The sequence below is a fragment of the Haliotis rubra genome, unplaced genomic scaffold (genome assembly GCF_003918875.1).
Source record: "Haliotis rubra isolate DU_JTF1 unplaced genomic scaffold, ASM391887v1 Scf75, whole genome shotgun sequence".
NCBI lineage: Eukaryota > Metazoa > Mollusca > Gastropoda > Lepetellida > Haliotidae > Haliotis > Haliotis rubra.
The window spans coordinates 752,533-774,866 of record NW_025767468.1 but is presented as its reverse complement, the minus strand read 5'-3'; the positions used below and the strand labels follow the sequence as shown (position 1 = coordinate 774,866).

At 39.4% G+C, this 22,334-nt stretch overlaps 2 long non-coding RNA genes across 2 annotated transcripts in view; one reads left to right on the top strand and one right to left on the bottom strand.

Moving 5' to 3' along the window:
- Positions 1–6,878: 6,878 nt before the first annotated feature.
- LOC124260120 overlaps positions 6,879–22,334 on the top strand; it is a 16,975-nt gene continuing 1,519 nt past the window's right edge. The window contains exons 1-2 of the long non-coding RNA XR_006894000.1: positions 6,879–6,966; positions 14,184–14,185. This is a non-coding gene — a long non-coding RNA (uncharacterized LOC124260120). The remainder of the gene's footprint in view (positions 6,967–14,183; positions 14,186–22,334) is intronic.
- The window catches only part of LOC124260121, a 20,882-nt gene continuing 19,079 nt past the window's right edge, over positions 20,532–22,334 (bottom strand). Inside the window, exons 2-3 of the long non-coding RNA XR_006894001.1 lie at positions 22,031–22,076; positions 20,532–21,620 (exon numbers count right to left, since the gene is read on the bottom strand). This is a non-coding gene — a long non-coding RNA (uncharacterized LOC124260121). The remainder of the gene's footprint in view (positions 21,621–22,030; positions 22,077–22,334) is intronic.

Sequence of the window (22,334 nt, the reverse complement as noted above, 5' to 3'; positions counted from 1 at the left end):
CACTCAGGCAGTATAAAGAACACACCCCATCTAACATGGAACAAGCGTGATGACATAAATAACACTAGGATGGTCACTCAGGCAGTATAAAGAACACATCCCATCTAATATGGAACAAGCGTGAAGGTGTTAAATGTTACATTAAAATGATAACACAGGCAGTATAAAGAACACACCCCATCTAACATGGAACAAGTGTGATGATCTTAATGGTACATTAGGATGGTCACTCAGGCAGTATAAAGAACACACCCCATCTAACATGGAACAAGCGTGATGATGTTAATGTTACATTAAGATGATAACACAGGCAGTATAAAGAACACACCCCATCTAACATGGAACAAGCGTGATGACATTAATGTTACACGGGGATGGTTACTCAGGCAGTTTAAAGAGCATACCCCATCTAACATGAAAGAAGCGTGATGATGTTAATGTTACATTAGGATGGTCACTCAGGCAGTATAAAGAACACACCCCATCTAACATGGAACAAGCGTGATGACATTAATGTTACACTAGGATGGTCACTCAGGCAGTATAAAGAACATTCCCCATCTAACATGGAACAAGCGTGATGATGTTAATGTTACACGGGGATGGTCACTCAGGCAGTATAAAGAACACACCCCATCTAAAATGGAAGAAGCGTGATGACATTAATGTTACATTAGGATGGTCACTCAGGCAGTATAAAGAACACTCCCCATCTAACATGGAACAAGCGTGATGATGTTAATGTTACATTAGGATGGTCACTCAGGCAGTATAAAGAACACACCCCATCTAACATGGAAGAAGCGTGATGGTGTTAATGTTACATTAGGATGGTCACTCAGGCAGTATAAAGAACACACCCCATCTAACATGGAACAAGTGTGATGATGTTAATGTTACATTAAGATGATAACACAGACAGTATAAAGAACACACCCCATCTAACATGGAACAAGTGTGATGATGTTAATGTTACATTAGGATGGTCACTCAGGCAGTATAAAGAACACACCCCATCTAACATGGAACAAGCGTGATGACATAAATAACACTAGGATGGTCACTCAGGCAGTATAAAGAACACATCCCATCTATTATGGAACAAGCGTGAAGGTGTTAAATGTTACATTAAAATGATAACACAGGTAGTATAAAGAACACACCCCATCTAACATGGAACAAGTGTGATGATGTTAATGTTACACGGGGATGGTCACTCAGGCAGTATAAAGAACACACCTCATCTAACATGGAACAAGCGTGATGACATTAATGTTACACTAGGATGGTTACTCAGACAGTTTAAAGAACATACCCCATCTAACATGAAAGAAGCGTGATGATGTTAATGTTACATTAGGATGGTCACTCAGGCAGTATAAAGAACACACCCCATCTAACATGGAACAAGCGTGATGACATTAATGTTACAATAGGACGGTCACTCAGGCAGTATAAAGAACATTCCCCATCTAACATGGAACAAGCGTGATGATGTTAATGTTACACGGGGATGGTCACTCAGGCAGTATAAAGAACATACCCCATCTAACATGGAAGAAGCGTGATGATGTTAATGTTACATTAGGATGGTCACTCAGGCAGTATAAAGAACACTCCCCATCTAACATGGAACAAGCGTGATGATGTTAATGTTACATTAGGATGGTCACTCAGGCAGTATAAAGAACACTCCCCATCTAACATGGAACAAGCGTGATGATGTTAATGTTACATTAGGATGGTCACTCAGGCAGTATAAAGAACACACCCCATCTAACATGGAACAAGCGTTATGGTGTTAATGTTACATTAGGATGGTCACTCAGGCAGTATAAAGAACACACCCCATCTAACATGGAACAAGTGTGATGATGTTAATGTTACATTAAGATGATAACACAGGCAGTATAAAGAACACACCCCATCTAACATGGAACAAGTGTGATGATGTTAATGTTACATTAAGATGATAACACAGGCAGTATAAAAAACACACCTCATCTATCATGGAACAAGTGTGATTATGTTAATGTTACATTAAGATGATAACACAGGCAGTATAAAGAACACACCTAATCTAACATGGAACAAGTGTGATGATGTTAATGTTACATTAAGATGATAACACAGGCAGTATAAAGAACACACCCCATCTAACATGGAACAAGTGTGATGATGTTAATGTTACACGGGGATGGTAACCCAGGCAGTATAAAGAGCAAACCCCATCTAACATGGAAGAAGCGTGATGATGTTAATGTTACACGGGGATGGTCACTCAGGCAGTATAAAGAACACACCCCATCTAACATGGAACAAGTGTGATGATGTTAATGTTACACGGGGATGGTCACTCAGGCAGTATAAAGAACACACCCCATCTAACATGGAACACACAAGTGTGATGATGTTAATGTTACATTAGGATGGTCACTCAGGCAGGTCACACCCCATCAGGCAGTATAAAGAACACACCCCATCTAACATGGAACAAGCGTGATGATGTTAATGTTACATTAGGATGGTCACTCAGGCAGTATAAAGAACAGGAACAAGCGTGATAAAGAACATTACACTCAGGCAGTATAAAGAACACCCCATCTAACATGGAACAAGCGTGATGATGTTAATGTTACATTAGGATGGTCACTCAGGCAGTATAAAGAACACACCCCATCTAACATGGAACAAGCGTGATGATGTTAATGTTACATTAGGATGGTCACTCAGGCAGTATAAAGAACACACCCCATCTAACATGGAACAAGCGTGATGATGTTAATGTTACATTAGGATGGTCACTCAGGCAGTATAAAGAACACACCCCATCTAACATGGAACAAGTGTGATGATGTTAATGTTACATTAGGATGGTCACTCAGGCAGTATAAAGAACACACCCCATCTAACATGGAACAAGTGTGATGATGTTAATGTTACATTAGGATGGTCACTCAGGCAGTATAAAGAACACACCCCATCTAACATGGAACAAGTGTGATGATGTTAATGTTACACACCCCATAAGATGGTCACTCAGGCAGTATAAAGAACACACCTAATCTAACATGGAACAAGTGTGATGATGTTAATGTTACACGGGGATGGTCACTCAGGCAGTATAAAGAACACACCCCATCTAACATGGAACAAGTGTGATGATGTTAATGGTACATTAGGATGGTCACTCAGGCAGTATAAAGAACACACCCCATCTAACATGGAACAAGTGTGATGATGTTAATGTTACACGGGGATGGTCACTCAGGCAGTATAAAGAACACACCCCATCTAACATGGAACAAGTGTGATGATGTTAATGTTACACGGGATGGTCACTCAGGCAGTATAAAGAACACACCCCATCTAACATGGAACAAGCGTGATGATGTTAATGTTACATTAGGATGGTCACTCAGGCAGTATAAAGAACACACCCCATCTAACATGGAACAAGTGTGATGATGTTAATGTTACATTAGGATGGTCACTCAGGCAGTATAAAGAACACACCCCATCTAACATGGAACAAGTGTGATGATGTTAATGTTACATTAGGATGGTCACTCAGGCAGTATAAAGAACACATCCCATCTAACATGGAACAAGCGTGGTGATGTTAATGTTACATTAGGATGGTCACTCAGGCAGTATAAAGAACACACCCCATCTAACATGGAACAAGTGTGATGATGTTAATGTTAAACTAGGATGGTCACTCAGGCAGTATAAAGAACACACCCCATCTAACATGGAACAAGTGTGATGATGTTAATGTTACACTAGGATGGTCACTCAGGCAGTATAAAGAACACATCCCTTCTAATATGGAACAAGTGTGATGATGTTAATGTTACATTAAGATGATAACACAGGCAGTATAAAGAACACACCTAATCTAACATGGAACAAGTGTGATGCTGTTAATGTTACACGGGGATGGTCACTCAGGCAGTATAAAGAACACACCCCATCTCACATGGAACAAGTGTGGTGATGTTAATGTTACACGGGGATGGTCACTCAGGCAGTATAAAGAACACACCCCATCTAACATGGAACAAGTGTGATGATGTTAATGTTACACTAGGATGGTCACTCAGGCAGTATAAAGAACACACCTAATCTAACATGGAACAAGCGTGATGATGTTAATGTTACACTAGGATGGTCACTCAGGCAGTATAAAGAACACACCCCATCTAACATGGAACAAGTGTTATGATGTTAATGTTACATTAGGATGGTCACTCAGGCAGTATAAAGAACACACCTAATCTAACATGGAACAAGTGTGATGATGTTAATGTTACACGGGGATGGTCACTCAGGCAGTATAAAGAACACACCCCATCTAACATGGAACAAGCGTGATGATGTTAATGTTACATTAGGATGGTCACTCAGGCAGTATAAAAAACACACCCCATCTAACATGGAACAGGCGTGGTGATGTCACTGGGATGGTCACACATTCAGAATGAAGAATGCATCCCTGCTGTCTTCCGTGTTACTTTGTAATTACTGCATACGGTGAGAAATAATTGGTCCTTAGTAGCTTGTCCACTCGGCATGCTAACGCCACATCAGCTATTAACACATCGGCTGACATAACATACATTGGCTTGTCTGGAATGACCTCGTCATTCTGTTAAAGGATGAGGGTCAGGATGATGAACCAGACACGTGACACGGTACCTTGGGGTAAAAACATGTTGATGGACCGCGGGTTATTTTAATTTGTGAGAAGGTAGAGGTTGTTTTTTTCCAAAAGGTGAGACTTTCAACCCATTTCTGGGTTAAAAGTCACTCTTTAGGCTGGTTTTGAAGATATAAGAGACCTATTGATCTGATCCGTGGTGAGGTGATGGGCAGCCGCACCTTAGGCTGGTTATTGAAGACCTTAGATGCTTTTGGTCTGATCCGTGGTGGGGCAACGGGTTATTTCAATTTGTTCCAAGGGTAGAGTTTTGTTTTTTATCTCCAAAAGGTGAATGATGTTTCCTGACTGAGGTAAAAGTCAGTCTTTAAGCTGGGTTTGAAGATTTAAGAGGCCTGTTGGTCTGATCTATGATGTTTACCAGTTATGGACAGGTGTTAAGGCAGTTTCTGATTGGCAAATTGGCACTTTTGTTTGAAGATGTTAATCTGCCAGGAAGTTACATCAACCACACATACTCAGTTTTGAATTGGACCTTTTCGCAACCACCTGGTGAGTGAGGTAGTCATATCCCTGGGAAGTCATACACCTGGCTGAATATAGACTTGATTGTTTCCAAATATAGCACAGTGATGATGTTTTATTGAACTGGCAAGAGGAATTTTTCTGATTGTGAGCTGAAATTGTAGGTCAGGTTTGCGTGATATCGGTAGTATCTGAGGGTGAGTGAGTGAGTATGGTTTTCCGCCGCTTTTAGCAATATTCCAGGAATATCGCGGCGGGGGACACCAGAAATGGGCTTCACAAAATGTACCCATGTGGGGAATCGAACCCAGGTCCTCGGCGTGAGGGGCGAACGCTTTAACCACTAGGCTACCCCACCGCCCCCGCAACCAGCTGGTATCATCACTAGTTGATAGTGATCCGTAAACTGATGCTCATGATAGAGTTGGAGAATGGTGTCCGCTTTCAGTGGTGATTTTGGGGCGTTACGGAGTGGTTGACGTTTTTATTCAAACGTAAGTAATCTCTCGGCGTGTGAACTTAATGTGTGGAGAAAACCTAAGTATTGGAAATTTAGCAATCATTTGCACCAGGGGCGGTGGGGTAGCCTAGTGGTTAAAGCGTTCACCCGTCACGCCGGAGTCCTGGGTTCGATTCCCCACATGGGTACAATACGGGAAGCCCATTTCTGGAGTCCCCCGCCGTGATATTGCTGGAATATTGCTAAAGGCGACATAAAACTAAACTCACTCACTCGTTTTCACCAACATCCATACCAGTGATCATAATAAGGCTGAATCTAAGCTCCGAACCAACCATTATTATATCGCTTCTGGGATGCGAGTCCTCACAGAACTGCCCGACGTTGAGGATGAGCTGAGCCACCACCTCAAAAACATTTTGTTTTTCAATCGTATATTCAGATAGCGGTAAAGATACAAACATAACAAAGAACTAATAATATCTGTTTTAGTATGCAACCAGTTCGGATTCGCCTACCCAGAGCCTAAGAAGATTAAATATTTCAGATCAAGGGAAGACAGAGAGACACATTGTCATTCATAAATCCTGCTGTACAGTACAAGACACTCCTCCTAGTCGACCTCTTCCTGTTCATTATGTATGGAGAGCACAGGTTATATGTTTACACATTGATCTTTAAAAACCCGATGTCTGTCAGCTGAGCTCTTTGAAACCCTTTCTTATCCTATATTTATTGAAAACAAAGGAGAAACAAAATAGGGAGAAACAAAAAAGGAAAAACACGCGATGATGGAGATGAAAGGCAATTATCGTTACTGCAATTAGTGTTCGCGAAGAGGTTAACCTGATTGGACCGAAGATGCAGTAGTTCTTGCATTAGGTAGAATTAGCTTTAAGGAGATATTTTTACGGTTTAAATCCATTAACAACTCAAGAACAAATAATTCTCCAGAGTAAACATGAATGTGAGGAAGACTTGAACAAATATCAAACGGTTTTTCTTAGTAAGTCGTAGGTGGTCTTAGTTCTCAATTGAGAAACTATGTTAAGCACTGTTAAGTGAGTGAGTGAGTGAGTTAAGATTTAACGTCACATCGGCAATAAGCACTGTTAAGACTTTTGAAAGAGAACAAATGCAAACATATTTGATACATATACGAAATTTGTATACGTGTACATTTGGATTATTCCTTCAAGAACAGGTTACCATAAATTGCTTAATACTATACTATTCTTACTTTGCTAAGGATCAAATCATTGATTCAACGGAACACTGTGATGTGGGGTCAGGTTTGGTTTAAATATCTAAGCTTATTGTGAGCATGGATCCTAGGTTTCGTTTGTCATTTCATTTTGTGGATCCCATACCTGCTATTGACAGGTGTTGTGTCCTTGTCCATGGCTTGTTCCATGATTTGTAAAATGGTTCAATGGTGCCATGAAAACCATTTTTATGGTTGATCATGTATCAAGTGCATACGGTTAGATTATAGTGACTGTTTGCCTAATGAGGGGTTGCCATGTTATTATCTATCCAGTTTTAAATGGATACAATTTCAAATTATAAATCTACGTTTAAGTAAAGTTGTGAATTTTTGTGACCCTTAGCAAAGTGTGAGTAGTATATTTAGACGTTTGATAGTAAACATGTGTTCACTCAATAGCATCCTCCTATATACTACATGATACTATCCTAGAACGTCAAACATGGCTGGTCTATCAAGGAGAGGTTTCACGTATGACATAAAGAAAATATTTGTGTTTTATGATCGCGTTGCCTTAGAGAAGATACGATCACATAACAGAGGACAACTGAAAAACAATTTCGGAAGTTTGAAGGATTCCAGTTGAGTGCAATTGCCATCCTGTCCACCAAAGCATAGAGAAATAGTGTCCCCAAAACACATGTAGTCATTGATCAAAGTCTAAAAGCGGCGGCCCCTGCAATTTGCCGAATACTAGTCAAGACACAGCAACGATGTTTCCGATCCTTTGGGGTCAGGTAGCGCGGCAAGGGACTTAACACTACCGCGATTTTCTTCCAGTCATTCGAGAATTTAGTCGAGGATCAAGTTTTTCCAAATGAGAGTGGATTGGCTGCAATCCTCCAATGAATGAAATGTTAGAATCTGTAATCCCAACGAAGCTCTTGAAAATGAACTGCAGCTTCCAAGCAGTTACGACCACATAACGAATGTGTTAGCTACACAGATTGATGCTTGGACGTAAGCCTAAAGTTTATGTCTCCCACACTCGCTGTTGAATGCTGGAAGAATGATTATCAAGTAAAATACCATGTTTTTGTAACTTATAAAATATATCACCTGAATAATGTTTTTCAGTTTAAATTGTCCGTTTTAAATCTATTTTCTGTTGACCATATGATCAAACACTTTAGCTTTAGTCGTGTAGACGTAAGTGTAAATGATGCAATAAATGTACATTTCATGCATCATTTAACTTTAAATGATAAATCTCAGGTGTACACATTAAAGGTGTAAGGTAAAGGTTCAAACTGTTTCAGATTATGTGTAAAACCCGTATGATCAAAACGAGATTTTTCAAACAGTATATAGTTAAGTTTCACTAGTCATATTAGATGCACACATACACGCTCGCTCGCACGCACGCTCATACATACTTATATACCTACGTATGTGTGAATGTACATACATACATACATACATACATACATACATACATACATACATACATACATACATACATACAATACATACCTGTAATGAATAAACATGTGTGTAGAAAACCCATGATATATGTGGATTCCACACTCAAGACCTACAGAGCAAGACCTACTTTCTATCTGACCTATACGTAGTCAACCCACACAATGGTCAGTAACTCCTAGCAAGAGACACAAAACAGCATATATTGGAAGTAGCCCTGGTCTAACCCCCTGTAGCTTCTGCGAAACATCTTGGTGTTGGCCAAGGAAGCCATGTGTTTTGTCTGATCCAGGTCTGAGCCATAGCGGCTGGAGACCAGGCCATTTCTCCGACTTAAGTTGACAAATGGACATTCGAGTAATGAGGTGTTAGAAGGTAAACTGTGAAGCTTTGTTGTTTTACTTTAAAATGAGGCTTGATAGGCCAGCTGCCGTCTGCCTGGCGGTATAGGAAGTGATTACTGCGGGGTAGACGGGCACCTGCCACTGAATAAAACACCGAACGCTATATATCAGCACGTCCACAATGGTAAGTAACGCCTTGGGCGCAACGTCGTCTTCAACTTTCTGTCTTCATTTAGGAGTCAACGAATGGGACAGAATGAACGTTAGATGTACACACGGAGTCTGTTCTGATGAAAGGGTTGTATTATGTTAGTCTCTGTTTGAGTAAATAGTTTGTGGAGTTTGGTGTATTAAAGGCACTCTAACCTGGGGGCAGTGATGTTTTCTGTCAGGTTTAACACATAGCTATAAGAAATTGGTTCCTTGAGGAATGGGAAGTCATACCCCTGGCTGAATATAGACTTGATTGTTTCCAAATATAGCACAGTGATGATGTTTTATTGAACTGGCAAGAGGAATTGTTCTGATTGTGAGCTGAAATTGTAGGTCAGGTTTGCGTGATATTGGTAGTATCTGAGGACGAGTGAGTGAGTATGGTTTTACGCCGCTTTTAGCAATATTCCTGATATATCACGGCGGGGGACACCAGAAATGGGCTTCACCCATTGTGCCTATGTGGAGAATCGAACACGGGCCTTCGACGTGACGATCGAACGCTGTAACCACTAGGCTACCTCACCGCCCCCATCTCAGGACGAGAACAGATTCTGATGCCTGAATCCACTACATAGAGAATATCACCCGAGTGTCTTTTGATAACAAATACATCACCACGAGCTGATAAAGTTACAAATATCCGAGCCTTGCCGGGGATATTTTTACTTTTATCAACGAGTGGTTGATATATTTGATATCAGAAGACACGAGGGTTAGATTCTATTTATCATCAAAAATCACTCTTCATTAGTTTTCATTGAAAAAAGTACATCTCTGACCACCGTTCTGCCATTAGATTTGCAGTGCAGCAATGTCATAGCATTGTGACGTCATCATGCTCATGACGTCATAGCATTGTCAGTGTATTGTACAAAATCTACTGTCAAAACGATATCTCCTAGGAGATATCGTTTGATCTCACACAAGCGATATCTCCTGTGGAACACAGTTTTGGATGATAAACATATTTACATGTACGTCATCAAGTCACCGGTCCGGGTGTGTGTGTCTGTGTGTGCGCTCGTGTGTGTTCGTTTGTGTGTGTGTGTGTGTGTGTGTGCGTGCGTACGTGCGTGCGTGCGTGCGTGTGTGTCCAGTCAGCTGATTTCCAACCCCAAATAATGTTTTATGCAAAGTTTGCATTTTCCCCATGGATTTTTACTTCCGACCAAGCCTTTTACATAATGCGTCTCGTGGATAATGTGCTTAGGGGTGAATGAGTATGTTAGTTGGTATTAAAATCTAACGTACCTAAGTTTTTAGACGATGTTAGCATTGGGGGTTTTTTTTCTATTACATAATGGCATCGGACTGTGCATAAAACATGACTTACAGTTACTTTGGATCATTTTTTCAAGCAGCGTCCCTTTGGTATGATTTCAATATATTCAAGTGAGAGTTTTTCCCGTTTTTGATAAAACGGATTAGTGTTGTTTGTCTGTGGGATGATAAGAATTAAGGCCGATAAGACTAATCTGACGTCAAACAAAGCTTTTTGGTCTAAAAAGCCATTCTCATGAGTTTTTCATGTTCAACCGTTCCTCCTAACAACATTACGAGAAACAGCTTCACACAAATCCCTCACTCATAATCTAATCCATCACTCGAGTCTGAAGACCGCTTTACATATTAAACTACCATAAAAATATACATCAAACAGACTTCGCTATCAGGAGACACCAATATTGGATTAGAATGTGTGACGTCCGGGAACGGGGTGTGCAGGGCGTGTCTCCGGAGGTACGTCAGGATGACGGAGAATATGTCTGTGATGGAGATAATATAATAGATACTGGAACACAGACAGTCGTTGTGTATCAGCTGACGTTGGAGTTCCAGTACTGGTTCCACCAAGTGTCTTGGCACAAGTATCGTTGTTTCATACTGGGTATCATTGAATCAAAACCTATATTATTATAATCTGATATATTCGATTTTAAAATTGAAGTATGAATATAATAATTATTAAAAAATATGATTTTTTAGAAATTACTGATAATTATGATAGTGATAATAAGTATTATCATAATAATATCAAATATACTTATGCTCTCGTAATTAGTCTTTTTTGAGTTACGAATACATGCTTGTTCAAATCCAATGATACGTATGGTTTCGTGTGTGAGTTAAAAGTGGTAAGTATATATTCCCGACACACAGGGTTTTAAATTGAGCATACCCATCACCCTAAACCCTAACGACGTGACGGTTTGCCTCCATGTCCACTCTGATTGTCCCTAGTTACAAACAACTCTGGGTTGTAGGTTAAGCTGTAGGACTGGGTACAGAACCAGAACACCAGAAGATAGAAATTCTGTCACCAAAAGATATCACCAAAAACACTCAGTGGAGGAGTGAGTCAGTACGGTTTTACGCCGTCTTTAGTAATATTCTACCAGCTTCACGGCGGGGGACACCAGAAATGGGCTTCACACATGTGGGGAATCGAACCCGGGTCTTCGGCGTGACGAGCGAACACTTTAACCACAAGGCTACCCCACCGCCCCCTTAGTGAAGGAGATAATATTGGCCGGGGATGATTACGGTGCTAAATTCGCCACTACAATGAACACCAGGCTGCGAAGGCTAAACACCGTTACCCCATACCATTCACTCACTCAACTACGGAAATGAAGTCAACCAATCTGTACTCTAACGTATATGAAAATTTAACACCCTCGAAGTATCTCATTCCGCTTCACGTTTCACATTTTCCATGCATGCATATATATGTTGACATATCTTGGCCCTGAAAACGAGGATCCGATAAAACTGTTGTTTCACGTTAATGCGTGTTTCCTATGTGCATGTGTCGTCATATGCATTCTCAGAGTTCCTCCTCAATGATCCTGCATTAAACATTCCAGCTTCCCAATATAAAGGCATACATACATTTGATACCTGTCACTATAAAGGATACTGCAAGCAGTCTTAATATGTTTGCACTGATAAGGGTGAAACGGTATACCGCGGAATTAGTAGAACCGCGGTATTTTGCCTTCTGTTCGGTAAACCGTAATGCAATAAAGAAAATCGGTATTTTCTGTTTTCGTACCGGTTTTCTATCTAATCATAAAATGTTTTGTTCATTCAAAATTACAAAGATTATGGTTATGTTTATCCATGTTATCAAACAATTTTAGGTTTGGCTCTTGTCAACTTTCTGCATTATGATCATATCTCATATACCGAACCGAAGTTGACCGAACCGAAGGCCTGGTACCGCAATAGGTACTGTACCGCGGTACTGTTTCACCCCTAATGTTAAACCCTTCTGTATTGCATGGATCATGTCTCGCAATGCACGTACTCATTACAAGACGTCTTCAAAGCAGATGTCATTTTTTTCTGACAGTTTGACACCTAATATTTGATATGACGGCTTTATGGGTGTAATTGCATAACACATCATAGTATGAAAACACGCTCACCCTAAAGACGACATTTGACAGTAAATTCAGACAAAGGTCTTCCACCAACACTACGCCTTAGTTTGCAATGAAGACCGCTGGGTACACGACCAAGGAACGACAATATGGTTTCTTCATGTGTCTGAAGTAATATGTTTACACGTCAGGTAGCTGTAGAATTAGCACTACGGATGACACACGACCACCAGTAGTCTCTGCTTGTAATCAGAAGGAAGCCGTACTCTCTCCACATCCGCCATTGTCTTCCACGAGACTTCAAAGACTGCATAGTCAACAGCAGCATCTATGTTGACATAGTGTCCACGTAATAGCCAATCCATGGTCCTTCTCAGCTGGACTCCGAGACATTCATATTTGAATTTTTCTCGTGAGAAGGCCATATTTGTCTCTTGGAAAAGGCTATGTCTTCTCGAAGCCTCGATAATGCCTTGTCAAAGGCGCATTTTAGCCTTTATTGCCAACCCTTTTTTAAATACTGTTTCCCTAATCACGTATTGAGGATGTTTGTCTCCATAAATCAGTTTGCTGGGCACGGTATTACTGTCAATGATTTGCTCTGGTAGTCTCGGTAATCAGGAAAGGATGAATGAATGTGATAATGTTGTGATGAAAATGAAAGACAATTCCATCTTAAGAAGCATGACTTTTGTGATTAGCTCCAAGATGACTTTGTTTATTCTTCACCGGCCACGTACTGCGCTGGGCCCTTCAGAGAATCAGTATATAGGTTGTCTAGTGGTGCCCTAATCAGTTTTGTTATCAATCAATACCAAGATGACGTCATATGGGAAATGTGTCTTACAAATTGTTTCCGGACATAAATGATATAGTTCTTAATGGCCATGGATGTTTAAGAGACCAGCAAATGACGCTTCAAAATAAACGACATTCCCCAGTCATTGAATAGTTTGGAACTAATGATTTATTTAGTCTAGTCCATTCGGGAAGAGACTTAATACGCTTCAGGTAGTCTCTGAATGTATTTGAAGCCCCTTACATTACTTGAAGCAGTTAAAATTGTCACGACCAGAAAATATTTATAGCTCTACTAATTCAATCTATAAAACATTTTATTGTTATCTTTTTCAATTTACACATGCATGTGAAACTTAAATTCATAATAAAGAAATGTTCACATGTTCAATAACGTGATCGACAATATTTTTTAAGTTTATAGTCAACATGGACATATAAACAAAATCCCGGGAAAATATTAAATGTTTGTTTTAACAACATGAAGTAAATCAAGATTGTTAAGGGTCAATCTGATAAAAAGATCTGTGAAAATGCTGGCATGAAGCCTGCGTGACCCGTAGTCCTGTGTTCACCTTACCATTCTGTTTCTTCTTAAAAAAATCCAGCTCGCTGCCTTTGATAAATTTCGTCCAATCATGGTCTATGGTGATATCATTAAATTAAGGAAAGGTCATTGCTTAAAGTAGAAAGGTTGTTTTCTCGTATGTTAACTTTATAGTAACCTACAGAATTCCCAACGGGCTTGTCTCTCTTGACGCCTGGTGTTAGCTTTCAAGGCCATTTTGTCTAGTGACGCTCCAAGCACAAATAAACGACGTGATTGCATTTGCATGTTTCCTTCTTTAAAACGCAACACTTTAACTCAATCACTACACAACAAAGGCAGCCTAGAATCCCCTCAAGGTAGGACTGATCTGTTAACCCATAATTCCTCATTGTGCAACAGGCACATAGATACTATTTACCTGACGGCTTATTGCCCGCAGCTTTTGAAGCACAGCGGATCAATGGTGCATTGTCTGTGATCTTGCCATCTGAAGGGGTAAGAGGTGGCAGGAATCCTCATTAGTGGTGGGGAAAATATGCTTTAATGTTGGAGAAGTTACGAGTAGGAAGAATCCTGCGTTCACTGCTTCGGGGTCGAACTGGTCTAAAACAAGCGCTGGTGTAGCGTGTACAATGAACTTGAGCTGCTCCAAGCCAGGAAATATACGGAGCCCAGTTTTCACAAGGACACGTTTTTGTATTGTAGTAAAAGTACGACCAAATACACCTCTATAATCTGGTTGTGTAAATTTAATGTAAAATACAGCCTTATAACAACATGTCAAAATTACAAGACATCGAAAGGTGATATTGATATTCCAAACACAAAGCATTTATCTGTTGGTAGTTTATAATGTATCACCTTAAGCAGAATGTATGTCATGAAAATAGATCTTATATTTTTTTTTTCAATTTGGCAGCTATTGTTAGTATTGTTTCCAGTTTGTGTGAAATTTGACACAGATCCACAAGCACGATTAACCTTTTAAGAATGTAAAGTGTTCAACGCATGTTACTAAATATAGAACATCAACGCCAGAGAAAGACCAGCCTCGATTGTCTGCCCCAACGGATTTTATTGGGTGTAAAGTACGCTTATAACTTCCAAACATCTTTGGTCTATTTAAATCTGACTGGTGGGAACTTCCTTAATAGGTTTAAGGAAAAAACTGATAATGTTCCCTATTTCCCATTGTAACGCTGAATGACCTTATAATGATGCACGAATCGCATTTTGGGCACAGTGCAGTTGTTCAGTTTTATTGACTTGATGTATTACTTCAGTAAATACAACTGAGAATATAGTCCAGTTTATTAAATCTCCATATGCATATATATTTGCTGACCTAACGTAATCACTGAATAACAGGCTTCGATATGGTAGTAATACGGTTATACGAACTCAAGGGAAACTAATTAGATTTCGGAGTTCTAATTAGTTTGTTAAACCAATTTCGACTGAAATATACAGTGCCCAAGACCAAAACATAGTTCGTTGTATCCGTCAGTTCGCTATAAGCGTGTTCGTTAGAAACGTAGTGTACTCAAACTCTCTGAGTGAGTGAGTGAATGAGTGAGTATGGTTTTACGCCGCTTTTAGCAATATTCCAGCAATATGGGGGACATCAGAAATGGGCTTCACACATTGTACCCATGTGGGGAATCCAACCCGGGACTTCAACGTGATCTAACTCTCTGAACAGAAGAATAGTTTATGTAAATATTTGTTGCGTTTTCAATCCAAAAATATCTACAAAATATTCATGATCCCAAAATATTTTGTCCAGTATGTATATTTATGCAGAGAACGAAGCCGTGTATGATGAGTCGCCAGTGCAATCTGATGACCAGTTGATGACCAATGTACAAATCCGTCCCCTCATGTGCGTGGTTTATAAAACCAGGTCGTACTTAACAAGGTAGAGGTAGGATTCTTTCCTCGGCGCCGGCAATTAGTACATACCTTTTTTGCAGTTTATTGCCTGCCGTGCCTAAACAGTATTGATTTCTTGTGAGTTAGAGGGGCGACATCTGCATGGCATTAAGTTACATGTCACTGATCACTAGACATGACCGATTATGGGTTGTCTGTTTTCTCTAAAATATTCATGTTCTGTCAATTGCCACTCTTTCAGCCTCCTGAAGTCGGTTTTCAATAATATGGCGAGTCGTTTACTATCCCCGTTCTTGCTGGATGCAGTAAAACTTGACTAAATGTCTGGTTAATAATGAACATACAGTGAATGAAGCAGATACAACTTGACGTCTTACAAACTGACTTACTCTCATAACAACTGTTCACTTTAAATCCAATTCGGTCCACTCCTCGTAAACTTGTTATGTGTTCAAAGAAGTACTGCCCTACTAATCCCTATGTTAACCGTTCCAGCTCTTCCTGGTGTCAAAGAGATTCCATTTAAACAACAATTATATAACCCCAACCAGTACGTGTAGACGCCGACAGAAGTATCGATCTTGCGATCCCAGTACCCGATTTCCAGCTTGCTGCAATTCATGCCAACGTTACCACGACCTCCCCGGCCCTGAGCCGATATATCGACCCCGGCCCTAATCCGTCACTCCCATTACCCTCCCTAACCCTAAAACCCCGCACGCCAAACCTCATCACCCCAGCCAGGACACCAACGTATGTCTTTCACAATTATCCAAATGTTATTCCCATTTCCAAATTTAGTTCCACATTTTGTGTCCATTCGTGACAACAAATTCGTCGACAGATTGCCCAACTGTATGTTGTGCTAAGTATTTGTCTGTGCGATTGACTTGCCTATGCGTGTGTTTGTGAATGTGACACTGGTGCAGGGTCGGCTCACCTTTTTTCCAACACCTGTAATCATCACTATTTCCGATGACTCATAGAGACATGCTCAAGACTTGTATATGATGCTGGTTATTGTATATAACCGTACAGTCGACTCAGCTGTTGTCACAGATTTGTATTAGTATTATAAGGGTTTTGTTGCTGTTTTCGCTTGGAAATATGCCGAAATGTAATGACAAATAAGTCAGGTTTCCATTGGTTGTGTAACTTGTGAATATATTGTAAAGAAAAATGACAATCATTTTAATTCCTAACTTAACCCGTAATCCAGTTGTGAGAGTCTTTCATTTCCCTTGCTAAACCATTTGGCCATTCATTATCCCTTCATTTCTCTTCTTAACCCAAACTAATACATTGACTTCCATCTTAACATGTGAAGCATTGGTTCCGTCATTAACCAGCACCAAGTCCTTTCTCCTGCTGAGATCCCTTTCAGGTCATTACTGCAAACCTATTTCCCCCAGGTGACCTACATCATCAACCCGCATCTTCTTACCACCCCAAATCGAACCTTGACAGAATTACCCCGTGGGGTTTACTGGGGACGCTGACGCTCCAGCATCTTCTGTATCTGAATCTTTATGGAGAACTGTGTCAATATCAAACTCTGTGTTTGGTACAGTTGTTTATATGTGAAGAATCAACAAAAAAAACAAAATCTGTGAAATTGATTCTTTTATTTGATCCGGTTTTCTACAATGCACGGATTATACTAAAACATTGCTCACAAATGTGAACGCAACATGTAAAGAGTTCATTAAAAATACATTCGATATTTCTCTTAGTATAGGAACACGCATTCCTTCCTATAACACAATACATTATGAACGTGTGAGCTACAAAAGGTTTATTATTTCACATCAAGATACAATCTTTCAGTTTCTTTTCCCATGGGTGCCCTTAAGCGTTCATAGATAACATGTAACTGTATGCCTCTGAACCTAAACGTGATAACACATGAAGTAAGATTAACTTGAACATTTTTTCTATATTCACACAGGAAGATTTTTTACTAAAATTCTAAATTCACGAACAACGGATTTCACAATTAACAAGCATCGTTTTCATTTACCGGATGTTCTAATCCTACTGTTACACAGCAAAATTATGTCTATGACATTAAATGATTCTTAAGAAAGTCATTATTATTCATGATTCAAACCGCATGCCATACAAATGCTATAAACTTTCAATGACTACGAAAATATGACTCTTGTAAGCACCTCTGTGAAATTATGAATGTCGTTAGACGTTTGACGTGTATTTTGACAAAATTATATTTTGCAAAAAAATCATTTGTTGCTCAAAGCATTCAAACAGTCATAGGTTGTATTTGAAATGATAACTATAAAATGAAGATACAATTGTCAGAAGTAACACATTCAATGCTGATCTGAAACATAATTTATCCCCTTACAATGACATGTCAGTAGGAAAATAGCTTCATGCAAGATAATTTGCAATATTGATCAGGTTCCTTATTAGATAAAGATACGTTAATGATTATGACAGTAATGCAGGGTTACCAGAGAGACTGGCATTATTCGTTTAAGTACATCATATGTATGACATGAATTGAGTCATTTCCCTGTACAAATGTCACGATGCCGAAGCTAACTCTCATTGTAGTACTCAGAGAGCAATCACAGAGGATAGAAAGAGCGGTCAAGTTGTATTAGGTATATAAACAGTGTTTATCTTGACAAACAGGAACGGTGCCAGAGTTTCAGTCTCTGAATAACGGTATTTCATAGATCAAATGAGTTGCCTTAATAATTAATATTACAAACAAAACACATTTTATTTCTGTGTTATTGTGAGTCTAATTCGTTTGAAAAATGCTGCAGGAGTTTAAACTGTGAGCAAATTTCAATTTCTTTATAAATTATTACAGTGACATGTTTCTTTAGTCATTTGCCTCATGATCATCCACCCACATGCCCATTTCGTCCTTTGACAAAACCGTCTTGAGTTACCAAGAAGGATTAGAGGAGTTTTCGAATATACATAATCTTGGACCTGATATCTTAAGCTGTGATTGTGAGCCTCCGTTAGGGTGCAAAATGAATCTTTAAAAGGTTTCAAGGACAATGTTTATGCACGTACTTGAGAAGGGTTCACATTTGTCTTTAGAATCAAATTCTTGTTATTTGTATTTTCTGTGGAAACTAAATAGACAGAGTGCAGTCTTCTAATTTCTAACATTTCAAAACTATAGTTAATAGAAATACTTATTGAAAATAGCGGGATATCGCTACAATTGACAGTATTATATAATGTTGTGATACAAGAGTTTGACGTATATGTTGATATTAACAGCCACAGTTGCCTGACCACAAATACAACAGTTCAATTGCTTCATCTACGACTACAGCTACAGTTTCTACTGCATCAACTATTAAGGCTGCTACAGTTGTTGCTGTTATTTCAAATTGTCCCACTATTATCGGTGCTATTATGAACATTTCTACTTCCCAAACTGCTGATGTTATTTCTACTACTACTGGTGCTCCCTGCCTATTGCTGCCACAAACCTCCACTACAACTGCCACGGCTGCTACCACGACTACTACTACTACCACTACTACTACTACTACCACTACCACTACCACTACCACTACTACCACTACCACTACTACTACCACTACTACTACTACTACTACTACTACTACTACTACTACTACTACTACCACTACTACTACTACTACTACTACTACTACTACTACTACCACTACCACCACTACCACTACCACTACTACTACCGCTACCACTACTACTACCACTACTACTACAACTACTGCTACCATTGCTACTTACATTACCAGTTTTACCAGTATTACAACTACTACTACTGCTGCTACCACTACTTTTATTTCTACTACTACTACTACTACTACTACTACTACTGCTGCTGCTGCTGCTGCTCTACTTCTATCTCTACTTCTACTATTATCACTATTACTACTACCACTACTACTACTATTACTACCACTACTACTACTACTACTACTACTACTACTGCTACTACTACTGCCGTGACTGAGACTACTAGTGGGTCTTGATAATACCAAGCTACTGCTGTTTGTACGAGTGCAAATACCACTATTTATGCTGCTGATACTACTACTACTACTACTACTACTACTACTTCTACTACTACTATGATGATTCAGCTACTATTTGTATTTATGTTGCTGCTACTACTGGTACTGCTACCACGACGACTACCTGTTCTATAGGTTTACTACGTCCTACACCAAAACAACCATCCCAACAATAGTATGTATCTACTAGACTTATCAACCAGCTACTACAGGTAAGACTTTAAGTGTCGCTTCTTCTACTAGTCCCAATCAGCAACTATCTCTATCGCACGTAGTCTACCACACTAACCTTTACCCACTATATAAAGTAGCTTCTATTGCTGCTACTACTTCTACTACTACCACCACTAGTAATACCCCCCTACTACTACCACTACCACTACTTCTCTTCTCTTATGCTACTGTTACTTGTACTGCCACCACTTATACTAGTGCTGCTACTTCTACTACAACCACTACTAACACTCCTACTACTACTACCACTACCACCACTACTAATACCCCCCTACTACAACCACTACTAACACTCCTACTACTACTACCACTACCACCACTACTAATACCCCCCTACTACTACCACTACCACTACTTCTTTTCTTTTATGCTACTGCTACTTGTGCTACCACCACTTATACTAGTGCTGCTACTTCTACTACTCCTACTGCTACTAATACTGCTACTACTACAAATGCAACTACTAGTAATGCACCACTAGTAGCTACTGCTACTTGTGCTTTCCACGACTACTGTTACTACTAATGCTGCTGCTACTACTACTGCTACTTCTACTGCTCCCCCCACTGCTAATGCTGCTTGTTGTCCCACCACAACTACTACTACTACTACTACTACTACTACTACTACTACTACTACTGCTACTGCTGCTGCTGCTGCTGCTGCTGCTAGTTCTACTTCAGCTGTTACTTGTGCTTTCACACTACTACTACTACTACTACTACTACTACTACTTCTTCATCTACTGCTACCTGTGCTTTCCCTACTGCTGCTGCTGCTGTTACTGTCACTCCCCCTACTGCTACCTCACCTACACTATATCTGCAACCTGACGCTACAACTACCCCTACCATACAATGACGTTTCTAACCATCTCAAGTAACTGCTACTCCCCTACCACTGCTACTGTTACCATGGACACTGTGGCTGTTACTATCATCAGTCTAGATATTGTTCACGAATAAATGTTATTCTCTTGGACAAACAAAAGATCAAGTTCGTTCAGTTCTAGCTACACTATAAAAATGTGACAAAACGTTACATGACATTACATGTAATTACATGCGCCGTACATGTTTGTAACCTGCCATACTGTATTCATATCTAAAAGAAACATTTGCTAATCCTAAAGATCCATATATTGAACACTGCCACAGACATTCGATACATTGCACCTTAGAGTGAGGTGGGTATTACGTCATGTTGACAGTATCCTGCTTATATCGCGGCGTTGATGAAGTAAAGCCCGAAGTGACGTACTCCTTTGACGTGAAGCACTTCGATGAAGCCCTGGAACACGTGTATAGTGCTGGCAAACCATGAAACATAATCAGGGAAAACCGGGATTCGAACCAATGATCACAGGTTCCAGGCGCGCCCAAGGGACACAACTCTGCACAGCTCATTGCGTCGCCTTTGACGATTAGACCACCTGTGTCTCTTCAATATGTGAAAATGAATTACAGCTGTTCCTTGTTTTTACAGCCTTGTTTTGACCTGATACATTTTATGCTGAATAAAGGATAATAGATAGGGTTTGCGCACTTTATGATCAGGTTAACGCATAAGGATTACTCAAATCATTATCATTTTATGAGCGTAAAAACATTTAAGTGACTCATTATGTGATAATGTGTAGGTAGGCATTCGCTTCAATGCTCCAGTTACTGATCCCACCAAACATGTGAACCACATCACTGGTGTTGCTCCATTGTAACTCTTTTAAAATAAATGTCACTATTTGCACCGTATCGTTTGCTGATAAGAGGCCAAACAAATCCAATTTCAGCTTCATTACTGGGTCGGACTGCTGAAATAAGAAAACAAACGAGTTCGACGGGAATTGCTATGTAAGAAATATGTGCAATTTACCTATTAAAAGTATAAATAATCATTAATTCAAATTCGATAAACTGCTGACGATATATATGATTTAAACATTTGCATTTTATATTATACACACATTAAATCTACACGACATAGATTCCATTCTTTAAGTAACTGTGTTATCTTCGAAAGGTTGGCATAATTAAACCCAAATACGTTTAAGAAACAAAAATAGATTATTTATCTGTCTACAGTACTAAACACAGTAAAAGGTTTCTAATACCACGAAGAACACCATACAACTAGAAGTACTATTGGACAACAACTACTACAAACTAAATAATCTATTCTATATACGCCAATCTATCACATCGACTAAACTATCGTACATACCACTTCCTCAATTTCCAAAGGAATGTTCGTTCCCTTCTTCATTTGTCTGTGAACATTATCCAAAAAATTAACGTAATTGAATAAAAATTGCATAATAATCGCAATAACCGACTCGAAGAATGAATTAAGATAAATTAAACATTGTAAATTCCCGCATTGCATTTAGTCGTAAGGTAATAATCATATACATTTAGGTGATGCTGTTCTGTCAATATTGTATTGCATTAAAGATGAGCCCTGTTATCTCAGAATGGGATACATAACAGGGTAAACATGATCACAGCAATGATGCTAACTTCAGAAC